This window comes from Schistocerca serialis, chromosome 4 (genome assembly GCF_023864345.2).
Source record: "Schistocerca serialis cubense isolate TAMUIC-IGC-003099 chromosome 4, iqSchSeri2.2, whole genome shotgun sequence".
NCBI lineage: Eukaryota > Metazoa > Arthropoda > Insecta > Orthoptera > Acrididae > Schistocerca > Schistocerca serialis.
Genome location: NC_064641.1, coordinates 939,879,724 through 939,894,491, shown reverse-complemented (window position 1 = coordinate 939,894,491; position 14,768 = coordinate 939,879,724). Strand labels below are relative to the sequence as shown.

Below are 14,768 nucleotides of genomic sequence, written 5' to 3'. Positions count from 1 at the left end.
CCAAATAACACAAGCAGCATCAATCACTTTTATATTGCAAATTATTGCTCCTTTAGATAACTTATCTGTGCCACATTTCTTTAAATCACCTTTTGATTGTAATTCATTGTTCCTTTAGGTATTCAAATTTCTGTGGTTCATCTCTAAGTCAGTTTTCATAACTGCAATTTGTTGCCTTGCTTGAGAAGCACGCTGTCCGTGATATTTTGGTATTCTCTTAAAGATGGCCACTTGTTGATTGTCTCTTAGCTGTTATAAATATCGTCTTTGAATAAACTGTTAATTTGTTGATTAGGTAGTAGTTGTGTTTAAGGAGTGACATTATAGGGGCCTTGGCCTTCCGTGCTAAGTGTAGCCCTCATCCCGACTTCGTCAGTCACATCTTTGCAGGCTGGCACTCGGTAGTCGCTGAGGTGATAATCCTTCATTTTTTCCCTCTCCCATTTCCCCATCATGACTCTCCTCCAATGGAATGTTCGCGGCCTTAGATCCAACAAAGAGGAATTACGACTGCTCTTTGACTCCTAGCATCCACTTGTTTTCTGCCTCTAGGAAAGAAAATTTCGTCGTCGCCAATCTTTTGATCTCTCACGGTTCTTTCCGGTCTACTTTGACCTTCCCCCTGAGGATGGAATTCCATCTCGTAGGGGAGATACGCTTGCTCATCCGGGATGACGTTGACAGTCAAAGCATGTCACTGAACACATGGTTACAAGCTGTTGCAGTTCGCATTTTCCTTCCTCGACTCACCTATTCTCTTTGCAACGTCTACATCCCTCTGTCATTCGGTGTCACAAGGGCAGACTCCCTCCAGCTTATTGATCAACTCCATCACCTTTTTGCTGCTCAGTGGCTTAAATGCACACCATCCAAATGCTGCCTTCTCGACTGACCTCCTCAATCACCTCAACCTCATCTGCCTTAACACTGGAGAACCAAAGTTCCCTTCAGAACCCACGCACACCTATTCCCATTTGGACCTCCCGTTCTGCACTGCCAGATTGCTCGTCGTTTCAAGCGGTCAGTTCTCTCCGACACATAATCGAGCGACCATTTGTGTGTGCTATCAGTTTGCTGACTTCTACCCAACCTATACGTAAGAACAACTGGCAACTTTCTAAGGCTTAATGGAGGTTTTAATGCTCCCTGGCGACATTGGCCAAATAAAATTTCCCAGTTGTGATGATCAGGTAGAATACCTTACAAACGTTATCCTTACCGCCGCAATTCGCCATCCTACGACGGCGAATTGCATTCGTTACAAACAGTGGCGTACGCAGAGTCGTCACATTCTTTGAAATAGCAAGAAAAGCTAGCTGGATTTCACAGTTCCTCTTCCGTCATGTGGGTCAACCTCCGGCGGTCCTCTGGGACGAAGGTCCATTCCCCAGTTTCCGGCATCAGCGTAGCAGATGTCATTGTGTACCCCACTCATTTCTCTAACATCTTAGGCCGCTATTTTGAGGATATTTCGAGCTGTATCCACTATCATCCTGCCTTTCTCCATCGGAAATGAGTGGAGGCGGCGATGGTGATACCCTTCTCCTCTCAAAATCGTGAGTGCTACAATGCCGCCTTTACAATGAGGGAGCTAGATCAAGTTCTCACTTCATCCCGATCTTCCGCCCAAGGGCCAGATGATGTTCGCATTCATATGTTGGAATACCTTTCTCTTGCAGGCAACCTCTTTCTCCTTTATACAATCGCATCTGGGAAGATGGCAAATTTCGCAGACGCTGGCGTTAAGCGGCTGTCATTACTGAGCTTTGGTATGGGTATGACAAACACCCTCCTCCTATCTAGCACCCAATTTTTCTCACCAGCTGTGTTTCCAAGGTGATGGAACGTATGGTTCATCCCTGGTTGGTCTGGTGGCTGGAGTCTCGCAATTTACTAACGACTGCAAAATGTGGATTTCGAGCGCGTCGTTCTGTAGTTGAACATCTCATCAAGTTGTCAACCTATGTCATGACTGATTTTCTGTGGAAATACCAAATTGGCTGTGTTATTTTTTAAATTTTTTATTTGGAGAAAGCCCACGACACTTTATGGAGGACTGGTACCTCCTTACCTTTTACACGTGGGGCCTCCGAGGTCGCCTGCCCCATTTTCTTTGGGAATTTTTAAAAGACAGAGTTCTCAAGGTCCGTGTGGGTTCAGGCATGTCGCATACGTTTATCCAGGAAAAAGCAGTACCTCAGGGCTCCTCCTGAGTGCCGTCCTCTTCACTACAGCCACTGACCCTAGCATGGCCTGCCTCCCGCCCACCATTTCTGGCTCCATTTTCGTCAACGACTTTGCGATCTGTTGCAGTTCTCCACCCACCTGTCTCCTTGAGCGGCGTCTTCAGCGATGTTTCGATCGGGGAGCATCGACAAGGTCTTTCGCTTTTCCACTGACAAAACCGTTTGTACGAATTTCTGGCGGCGCAACGCGTTTCTTCCACCGTCTTCACATCTTGAGCCAGTTGCTCTTCCATTCGCAGAAACTACCAAATTCCTGGGGCTCATGCGTGACAGAAAACTTTCCTGGTCCTCCGTCGCGTCTTACCTGGATGGCTGCTGCCCCGCAGTGTCCTCAGTGTCCTGGGTGTCCTCAGCACTACTTCCTGGGGAGCGGATCGAACTAGTGCCGATCCCTTTGTCCGTTCGAATCTAGATTACGGCTGTTTATGCATCTGCACATCCGTTCAACTTACGCCGCCTAAATACAATAGGCCATCATGGAATCCGTTTGATCAATGGCGTCTTTTACACTAGCCCAGTTGAGTTTCTCTGTGCAGAAGCTGGCGAACTACTGCTGTCATACCGGCTGATCTGCTACTCAGCAGACACGGATGCCCTTTGTCTACCATGCCCGTCCACACTTTCTATGCCTCCTCCTTCGATGACTCCTTCGACTGCTAGTATGGGGAGCATCCCACTTCTCTTACCTCCTGAAGTTCACTTTCGGCGAGTGCGGCAGCTTAACTTCACTCTCCCCGCCACTTTCTCGATGGGTGTGATCCCGTAACCAACTTCGTATGGCGTCTCATGTTCACCTTCAACTTCATTCGCTTTCTAAGGAATCCACTCTGGATTCGCTGTAAGTTCCTCGACTTTCGCACAGAACATTGTGTACACTGACGTCCCTTGGACAGACCATGGTGTCGGGTGTGCCTTCGTAATGGCCACCGACGATTTTCGGTATTAGCGTCTGAAACAGTCCTTAACATTTACAGCAGCGCATCCGGTGACAGGCTTTTAATTGTGTCACTCCTCAGACACTCTGTGCCCTTCAGAGCCTCTGTGTGCTGTACACAGTCCATCCCTTAGCGCAATAGGTCCAAGAAAGCCTCTACTTGCTCACTCTAGGAGTGGCCACTGTGATGTTTATGTGGGTTCCTGGTAACGTCGAGCCTGCTGACACTGCTGCCAAGGATGCAGTCCTCCTACCTGGGCCCGCTGGTTCTTCCATTCCTTGTGATGGTCTCCGTGTTGCCATCTGCGAGCAGGTGGTGTCCCTGCGGCATCACCGCTGGTCTCCACTTCACGGGAACAAGCTTCGGGGCATTAAGCCTCTCCCAGCGGCTTGGGCGACCTCCTCTCGGAACTCTCTTCGTGAGGAGATCACTTTAGCTGGGTTGCGTATCAGGCACTGTCTTTTGAGGTATCGCTATTTGTTAAGTGGTGCTCCCCACCACTTCGTACTCATTGTGATCAACCTTTGAGAGTACGCCATTTCCTGACCGAATGTCCTTTTTTAAGCACTTGCGTTCTAACGTATGTTTGCCATCTGAGTTATCGGCCTTTTTAGCGAAGGACGCACGGGCTGTCGACTGCGTTTTATTTTTTGTCCTTCGTAGCATTACGTTGAAGGACATTTAATCTTTAGTTCAGAACCTCCCTTGTCTCTATGGCGTATTATGTGGACCTTTCACCAAGAGAAAGTTCTTGTTCTTAGCTCTACTTCCTTCCATCGATTGGGCTTGCCGTGTAATAGTTTTTACTCTTTTTTCTTATTAGTTTTCTAAGGTTTTGACATGGGCGCATATGACCTTCATTTGTGTTTTGTTTCATGCCGCAAAAACAAACGTCAGTACCACAATCAGCTGTCACATCGCCTACTCCAACAATCAAGTTGATTTGCATCAGCTCTATCTCGTTACAAAACACTGCACCGACACACATCCTCTGAAAATATTACATTCACTTTACACAAGATAACTGCAGCTTCTAAAACTTGCCAACTATTACAGCCAGTGTGTGATTCTAGAATATGTCGTGTAAAAATTTTACTAGTTATTCTCCATGAGTGTGATTCACATTGTAGTTTCCCACAGATACTGGTAATCTACCGTTATATATATAGTTACCAAAATCAATTTGTCACAACACCCTCCAGTGAATGCCACAACACTGTCTAGAAAGCAGTCCAGTATGCTAATATTAACATAGTAGTACTTAATTCTCTGACTGTAATCCTTTGGCAGCACTTTGCATCCCGTAATTTTCTAACAAGTCGAGTCTAGTCACAATTGCGGCTGATCCACTTCCCATAACGTGTCGAAGAGAAAGGTTTGACCAAAGTCACCATGAAATATTCATGTTCCATACGCATAAGCTCTGCCACCAAAGCAGATACGGAGCCATTCAAGTCACAAAACGCTACCCAGCTTCAAAGTGTCAGGAAAGGGAACAAACATCACGAACTACCATTTCTTCCACATGGCAGCAGTGACCATTCAGGTTTAGGATTTCAAAGCCGTTAATAAATATCCGTTCTAATTTTTGCACTACAGTATCTCCCTAACTGTGTGACAACTGATCAGCATATCACTGGCAAACAAGTACGGTTACCAACACTCAAGCTAACCTGCTTCCTCTATTTATATAGTCCCTGAATACGGTTTTCCTCGTGATCATACATACATCTACATCATAGTATAACACTAATGTCAAGTAAAGCTGTCCTATGTACCCATGGATCAGTCACAGCTCTAACACTGGCTACTGTACTGAAAGTGGAGCAATGTCCACCGTAAATACTATCTCAGACAACTGAAACACACCAGTGTAGTTCCATATCAGGCATGGATGGTTTTGCAAAGTGTACAATACGATTGCTCTAGTTGATCGCTTATGAGGCGATTATGTCTCTTCTCGCAATTAAGATTCTCTTCTATTCTGGTGGAGATACTCAAGAATTTACATGTGGTGTACTCAATGTATCAGATAAAAAGTGCCCTACATACAACACCACACATTCTCTGCTCAAAGAGTAAATCGTACAGTAGTACAGTATCGGTTACAAAGTACCATTGCAATAGTAATGGAATTTGTGTTAGCACTGCTGATGGCTTTGCAAAATTATTCACCAGTTTAGAAGGTGTTCAAAATCTGACACCAGCCACAAACAGGTTCATTCATTACACATACTGGAGAAATGTGTTTCGTAGGCATGCCTATGACACTAAGGTGCAGATGTGAGCACTATGCCAACGTTGGTGCTGCCACCCATTGGCAGCTCTGTGAAACTGCAGCTGCTCTGGGTGGATGCTGAGAGTATGCTGCACAACAATTTAAGTTTTGCGTCACCACTTATTAATAATCATATTTCACAGTAGTTGATTGACGGATTAGCGCTTGGTAAGTCTTGTGCCCTTTCTCACGGCACAGCAAAGCTAAGCCCGAGTCGAGACATGTTTGAAGCGATATGATAACGGCAGATGCAGCTTCTTAGTGTCCCTGGAATGTACTTGCTTTGGTAGTACGTATACTAAAATTCAAAGGATACAGAGAAGATTAGCATGGCCCCTATACGAGGCGCAAAATCGTGAACCGTTCCACATTGTTTCCACAACGTCACTCTCTGACGTTAAGATGTAGTTGATGAGAGACAAGTTTCGCTTCATGAAACTTCCTGGCAGATTAAAACTGTGTGCCGGATGGAGACTCGAAATCGGGACCTTTGGCTCTCGCGGGCAAGTGCTCTGCGAACTGAGCTACCCAAGCACGACTCACGCCCCGTCCTCACAGCTTTACTTCTGCCAATACCTCTCCACCTACCTTCCAAACTTTACAGAAGCTCTCCTGCGAACCTTGCAGAACTAGTACTCCTGAAAGAAAGGTTCGCAGGAGAGCTTCTGTAAAGTTTGGAAGGTAGGTGGAGAGATAATGGCAGAAGTAAAGCTGTGAGGACGGGGCGTGAGTCGTGCTTGGGTAGCTCAGTTGGCAGAGCACTTACCCACGAAAGGCAAAGGTCCCCATTTCGAGTCTCGGTCCGGCGCACACAGTTTTGATCTGCCAGGAAGTTTCATATCAGCGCACACTCCGCTGCAGAGTGAAAATCTCATTCTAGAAGTTTCACTTCATATATGCAGTCACTTGTGACTACCTACGCCCTACATTTACGCAGGTCTCGTCTTCTTACCTTTATTCACAATGTATCATGACAATACTGCCAGTCAACCTTTCACTCACCACAGAGTACGAGTTCGTATTGCACACTAATGGCAAGACAGGAAGCGCTCCAAAAGCGCAATTACACTTTGCACACCGACACAGCTACTTGTCACTCGCTGCACCGAGCTGTGTGACGGCAGTCGTTTCAGGGTTATCTCTCAACAGATTCGATTTCTCGGGTGGTGGAGAGGCGTATAGAGTGGATTTGTGGTAAAGAGGCGTACAAAACAGGTTTCGGTAGTGTTGATAGAGCAATATACTGAAAAGGTTCTCCTATCATTTGTCTTCATGTATGGGGCTGCGGTCTAGGGGCGGGTGTCATTTGACAGGTAACCGCGGTACTGAGTTTAAGAATTATTCGACAGAGACATGAACACATACGACTGAGGAATACTGGGTGAGCCAATAGATCTGTTATATGGTGGGGGAAGAGGCCCACTTCGAATCAGCAGTTTCGTCTTGAGTACTGTTGGAGTGGAAGTGTACCTGAGGGCTATTTCTATGTGGTATTATTCATGTGGATATTGGGATGTGGTTTGTTGGGGAAGGGGGTTGTGGTGTTGCGTGAGGTAGTTTGTGTGTATTTTTGTTTGTTTGTTGTTTTATGCGTCTATATGCACTGCTTTCTGGGCGGGAAGGCGGCCCCGTCCCTGGCACGAATCCTCCCGGCAGATTAGTATCGAGGTCCGGTGTGCCGGCCAGTCTGTGGATGGTTTTTAAGGGAGTTTTCCATGTGCCTCGGCGAATGCGGGCTGGTTCCGCTTATTCCGATTCAGTTACACTGTGTCGGCGATCGCTGTGCAAACACTGTCTCCAAGTACGCGTACACCATAATTACTCTCCCACGAACACTTTGGGGTTACACTCGTCTGGTGCGAGACGTTCCCGGAGAGGGGGGGGGGGGGGGGGGGGGGGGGGGAATCACTGGAGGCCGAACCTCACAATAACCCTGGGTTCGGTGTGGGGCGGCGGTGGGGTGAGTGGACTGCTGTGGCCTGTTGTGGGGTTGTGAACCTCTGAGGGGATCAGTCTAGGTGTAGGCGGGAGTTCGTTCTTAGGCGGGAGTCCATTTACTTATTCGCTCTCTATAAGTTTTGGGTTTTTTTTATGTATATTTTATTGATATTAAGTGAGGGATTTTTGTTTAGTGTTCCTTTCAGTATTTTAAGTTTCTTGGTGTTTAGGATACCAGCTGTTGTTATTGTAGGGGAAGGGTTATTGGTATCCTGGTACACAACTGAGTTGCACAGGTCAACTGGAATTTGGGATCTCGGCTCCTGTAGATGAGAGGGAGGGGGGGGACGGCTTTATTGATATCCTCTTCTATTTTTAATAAACATTGATCCACGTTCCTCCTACCATGATCTAATTAAGAAAGATAAAGCACAGCGAGAGATAGATCTAATTAATTTACTTTGATCCACTTACACAACGTTCTTGTGCAGATCGATTAGTTTTTATGGCGTTGTGAGGTATTAATTTTTGGCAGTTTTGAGTGGTCTTTCCAGATGTTGCGTACTAATCGGTGTTGTTGTTTTTATTAGTGAATTTTTAATTTCTCCCCGCCCAAAGCCTCCTGTTTCCCGCATTAGTTTTACTAGTTTTATTAGGTTTATTAGGTTTTGCGAATGTTGTGGACCGGGTTTTATTTTGTAATTTTGCATGTGTTGTGGTAAATAATATGGCCGCCATCTTGGATACGCTCGAATTGGGTGTTTCCAGCATGACGATGACGTCACTGGCCATAGCACATGGATGCTATCCCTGTCTGTAGTAATATCACAGAAGCATACCTGCCTGTGTCTTCAGTAACTACCCTTCACCTAAAACCGGCTGTTACACTAAATCTTTTGTGCAGGAGCATATTAAAGTGTCCCAGCTTGGGTCACTTCCACAGTACGTCAGTTGATTATACTCAAACTGATTGTGGCAATAAATTGTTTTTTATGTTCAAAAATATAAGTTTTGCGATCGGTTAGCAGTTCAGAATAAATACAAAAAAATGCTTCTTGAAAATGAAGGAATGACTTCTTTGACAATTTAAAGTTCATGGAAGACAACACAAGTAAACCTCTGTGTGAGACTATCTTCTGGGAAGTTCACAGCTCACGGTCTAGTGGTTAGCATTGTTGCCTCTGGATCATAGTGTCCCTGGCTAGATTCCCGGGCGGGTCAGGGATTTTCTCCGTCCAGGGAATGGGTGTTTCTGTTGTCCTTATCATTTCATCATCATTATGGAAGTGCCAAGACTGGAATTGAAAAGATTTGGAACTTGTACTGGCGCTGATGACTACCTATGTTAAGCGCCCCACAAACCAACGTCTTAGTCTGTTTCGTCTGCAGAGAACTTTCCAGAAGACAAGGATGATCTTAGACATCAATGGTAGGCATCTCACGAGTGGTTCCAGGAGTTCCAGCATATGAGCCCACAACCGCAGCCGCAGGTTATGATGCGCAGTCGTCCCTGGTGGCAAGGGCTGCGTCGAGTCCAGTTGGTAGCGTGGTGCTGGCGACCTCGTCACTCTGTTGGCGGTGATGGAACTGCGAGGTAGCTACCAGATAGCCATGTGGCGGGTAGCTACCAGATAGCTGCTGGTCCAGCAATGTGGGCTCGAATTGGCGGAGGAAAGGCGTGGCGGATGCAGCAAAAGGTCCGTAGATGGGGGCGGCCTCTACTGTTCTTACACGCGACCTCTGAAGTAGCCTGCTTCTTGCAGGTCAGGCGAAATTCGGCTGACTTTGGCTGGTGCACCTACGGCGCCGGAGCGATGACCCGCATAGCGGTGGAATTTTGCGGGTTGGCAGAGTTGCAGGAGACCGCAGAAACACGCCACATATCATGTCTAAATTTTACTGGTTACTCTCCACAAGTGTTATTAACATAGTAGTTCCCACAGGTACTGGCATTCTACCATAGTATTTGGTTAACAAAATAAGTTTGTCACAACACTCACCCAATGAATGCCACAATATTCTCTGGAAAGTAGTCCAGTAAGCTACTGCTAGCGTAGCAGTTGTTAGTTCTCAGACAGTAATACTTTGGCAGTAGTCTCCATTTCATCAGTGTCATCCAAGTCGAATCTAGCCACAACTGCAGCTGATGTAACACACGGATATTGGAAGCGGAGTTCTGTCAGATCTTTATCTTCGACGCGGTATGAGAGGTACAAGTGTATAAGCTCTGTGACAAAAGCAGATACGGAGCCATTCAAGTCACAAAACGCTACCCAGCTTCAAGGTTTCAGGAGAGGAAACAAACACCATGAACTACCATTTCTGGCACATGCCACACGTAGCCTCATAGTTATGAACCGGTTTCAAATACTAAACCTAGCATTCTCTAGTTTTCACTAGGATGTGTCCCTACAACAACATTCAGCAAATTGGGTAACAACTGATTTTAAGTAATGTACACTCTTTGACATAAAACGTGACCGGCGGCCGACCTCTTCAGAGGCTAAGTCCGCGCCAATCGCGACATGGGACGGAGAATTAGCGAGTTGGCCATTTTATTTAAGTCCGGTTATCTGCACAACCTGGCAACACTGTAGACTGCGGCCCTTCCTGGAGAAAGTCTTGTCCCATGATAGAGAAACCATAGGCCGATTACGCCTGAGGTCTAGCGGTAGCGTGCGTTGTTTCTGTTCATAACGTCAGTGGATCGAGAGCAGCTGTCATGAAATATTTTTATAGCCTCTTCTGTATGAATGCTGAAGACGTGAATGTAATGGTAGCGCAGATTCAATCTATTTCGCTTTCTAACACACCGGTATCAAAATATTATCCAGTAACCATTTTGCGGCAGATTTCCTGCAGACTGTCCACCTCTGGACGCCGTATGCGGCAAAGCTCCGGGATCCACTGGCTGGCTACCGGCAGCGGCCGTGGCGACAGCAGTGGGGCTGCACTCCCACGTTCTATATCGAAAGCGTCTGCTACTGCTGATCCCTTTTGACGATTTAAAATGCTTTTTTATTATTAAATGTTGCTCCATAGAAAATTTCTACGATTTCCATTCACGCTCAAAAGCAACGGAGACAGACGCCCTGACTAGTAGGCGGATATTATATTACATTAATCGGCAAGAGCAGAGTATGGCCAGAAATTAATTTTATAGACTGGGACGAAATTAAACCACCTCACTACATTCGATCAATTTATAAATGCTTCATACCTCGTTTCTTTTCCTTTCAAAGTCAATTATTTGTGCAATATTTGGTCACTGTTCAGATGTTTTCGTCAAGCCAGAGTGAGCGTCTGTGGTGTAAAGTGTAATACAGTTCTTGTTTCATTCCTTATAGTAAGTCTACGCGATAAACTGTGTGAATACCTTGCAATGCATGCTTTGTAGCAGTGCAGGAACACTGCACATTTGGAGTTCCATGTATGGATTCATGCAGTATTTAATGTTGATCGGAAGTGATAGTTAAGGTCATCACATTTCAACCGGAAAAATTTATCGTTTTGGAGGTTTCAGAGAGCAGAAAGGAATTGCTAACGCCGGTGTCAGAAAACGTCTACAGTGAAATGCAATTGCAAAGATTTAGAAGAGAGGAACTCTATTAATCAACATGTGCACTTCATAAACAACCTCCTGACATGTTTGACCTATATGACGAACAAAGCTCAAATTTATATCGTTGACAGGGTTTGAATCTTTTCAGGATTTATATTACGGTGAAGCACCTTGGCATTTGCAAAGCAGACATCCATGATATTAACAATTTACTATGTCGAAATCGGACGAAGATTGATGTTTAAAGGCATTCTTTAGATTTCGTATAAGGAATTTTTACTAGCAGTTTTCAACTCCATTAATTAAAACGGAAAATAAAAGGTTGTATTCATTGCTTCCACAGAGACTGGAACTGCTATGTCACATAGTACGAGCACCGCAACGCACAGGGGAATCTCTGAGCTAACCACACACTGGCGACATCAGGTGGACTATTGTCACTGCGATGTTGCCTGAGCCGCAAAACGCAACCTTAAACACACAAACAGGTGTTACTAATGTGAAGAACGCCGTTCTTGGAGTCCAGAAATTAAATATACTTTCTAAGTGTCTGATCTTACAGTGGATTATATCGTACGAGTCTTCGATGTGGAAAACGAATGTCAAGTGAATTTAGCGAGGTAATGCCGGCCTACACCCGGAAGTAAATGCACTCTCACAGTGTTGACAAATACTTGCTACGACGCTGCCAATTCTCGGCTCTCTCACGACAAGCATTTCGCTGAAGAGCTGCCTCGTAATTCTCCGATACGGTTGTTCAGAGTGGAGACGCGCGCGCACGTTTGGTTCTTATGCGGCGTTCTTCCCTGATGGTTTCTGACGTCGCCTTGTGGGCTATGTATACATTTAAGACATTCAGTTATCATTAATCCAGAATGATACAAGTTTCAGCTTCCGGCGTGGAAGAAGGCTTTTGACGCCGACATTGAATCATCCGTTTTGCTTTCCTTACGTTGAAATGATATAGTGTTTCTAATTCATCGTAAAGCATGTGAGATAATTTTCCGTAACGTTATAATCATATAAAAATACAAACGAAATAAAAATACATCTTAAGCTTATTTGATTCGAATGTAATGTAAGGTGTCAAACGATTTGCACCTGGATGTCGCATGTGTCCACGTGCAATCTTTTGCAGCATACATATAGAATGTCATGATCACCATGAGAATGAAGAAATATGTTGGCAACGATGGAAGCAAGAAGAGACGCAGTCAACAAATATTCGATTCCTCATGGCATTCATTTCATTTGAGATGTAAGAAAAGGTAAAGCGGGATATTACTTTCGTTAACAGGAAAGAGATGCCGCACATGTGGATAACGAGGCATTCTGCGTCTTCATACCTTTTCTCCTTGAAATCTGTATGCTCTATTATATACTAAGTAGCCTGATCATTGTTCTAGTAATGTTTCCTCTTGTTTGACCCCGTAACGATGAACAGATTCGAAATGCATGTCTCTGCATGAAAGTAGTGTTTCGAACCCTTCTTGCGTTGTTTTTTGAGTTTTATTGCTTGGAATTCCTGAAGCTGACCCTCCGTTCATAGCTACTCTTTATGTGCATCGATACTAAATAGGGATGTGAAAACTCTTGAAAGTGAGAGAATGACAATAATAATCGTAACAAGAACAAGCAAATAATGAATGAAGTTTATTGCAATGCAGAATGAGAATGGCTGTGAATATGAAAATCTATAAAAGTAGGTCGATCCTTGAGTTGGTACAATGCAAATATATTCTTAGCATTTTGTTACTGAATTTAGTTCAGGATGTTTGCAGATAAAAAGGAAATGTCGGTACTTCTCGCTTGTGTAATACAATGTGAACCATTAACTACCCTTTCCTTAGTACACGACTCAAGCAGGTCTCCAAGTAGCTACCAAGGACTGCTGCATTCTGGTCCCTGACATTGCTCTGACGACGGTTAAAGCAGATAGTTCCGATTATGAAATACAAAACGTATTGCAGGTTAGGTCCTAGGATAGTAATATTAAATTTGCGATGTAGATGGCACATGAACGTGATACGACTATCCAGATTACTCGTCAATGTAAAAAGATAATGTTATGGGAATTGAGCATGGTCCTTCGGCACCAGTCCTGTAAGAGAGTGAATGACCACAGGCGTGCCAAACCCTTTCAAAACGTCTGCCAAGTACCAAAAAAAGTAGCAATATGAGTAAGGCATTGGACAGATCAGAAAGGCCTCGCAGCTGTCCACAGCCTGTTTCTGTCACCCTAGCGAAGCTGCGCTGCCAGACGCCAACACCGCTGGAGTCTACAATGAATTGTGTACTTATACTGATCAGCTGCAGTGAAATTTGTTATACATGACTAGGATATAGCTGCCATAGTTAAGACGGTAACAGTCACTGAAGCTATGAACGAGGTTATTATTGATGTATTGTTTGACACCGAGGAGATGTAAACAACACAAATTCGGGTCCCTCACAGATAATTCTAGTCTCATCAGGGACTTAGCCTTGTTTTGTTGTTGTTGTAAATTGGAATTCGCGAAGAATACTACTGTCGCCAATCCTGAGAGATTTTCGAAACACACATGATAGGAGGGTTAAGAATAGTCTCTTAGTTGTGACCTTTAGAACAGTAGTTCCCGCGCGGTGTGGCCGCGCGGTCTAGTGCGATGTGTCATAGATTTCACGGCCGCTTCTGCCGGAGGTTCGAGTCCTCCCCTCGGGCATGGATGTGTGTGTTGTCCTTCGAATAAGTTAGTTTAAGTTAGTGTAAGTAGTTTTTACGTCTAGGGACTGATGACCCTAGCAGTTTGGTCCCTTAGGCATTAGAACTTAAAAAAGAGCACTAGCGGAAGGAATTGATAAGATCAAGCTTCTGCAGAAAAACTGGAACTAATGAAAAATAAAACAGCTACAGTTATATAAATTGAACACTTCACTACAGTGCGAACAAGGCACTGCTGCAGTAAATACTGCCGTTACCATAATCGTAGCTGACGTATACAGCTCCCAACGTGAAACATGAAGAGTACGACCACCCTTCGCACGAAGCGACCATTTTTAACTGAAATAGGTTTCCTAACTCAAAACCACTCCTTCTGTGATAATTATTGACAATATTTGATTGAGATGACAAGAAAATATTAAATGGATGTAGCAGATACAATGTAGTCCCACAACCACAATTCATTCTCATACCAACACAATTGCCAAGAAAGGCGTACGACGTTGTGAGTCCTTGACTACGTTAGTGACAAGAAGATTCCGTTTCCTTAGCAGGAATTCTTCCCGAACGGATGCGGATACAATGCCGTCAGAATGACAGATATGGTGGTATGCCTACATGTCTAAAAAGAGTAGAAAACCTAATTGTTAACCCTATGAGTAACATTCCCACGTCTGTGACTCCGATCATGGTTAAATCCCATGTATTGCCACTGTTCGTGCTTACCTACATCATCAAATAACAGCAGAAACGTAGATAAATACTTTCGGAGTATACGCCTTGATATGTGAATTTATTTTTGGATGTAGCAGGTTTTCTTTTTCAATAAAGCTATTGTTACTATTTCCAGACAACATTTCATATCCTTCTTACTTCTGCCGCAGCACTTATTTTGCTGCCCACATTGGAAGCCACGCCTAACACTACCATCGTCTCATTTCCTGACCTAATACCCTCTGCATGGCCTTACTTAATTTTACTGCTGCTCATTACCCTTTTATTAAAGGCTATACACCAAGGAAAGAGAAATAACATCTATATGTAATGTTTACCGTGATGAAATCAGAAAATTGTGCTTATAAAAGCGCTCAGAACCTCTGAATGAGCC

The 14,768-nt window shown here is 44.5% G+C and overlaps 1 pseudogene; it reads left to right on the top strand.

Moving 5' to 3' along the window:
- Positions 1 to 5,733: 5,733 nt before the first annotated feature.
- Positions 5,734 to 5,834, top strand: LOC126476733 (U6 spliceosomal RNA; annotated as a pseudogene).
- Positions 5,835 to 14,768: the final 8,934 nt, after the last annotated feature.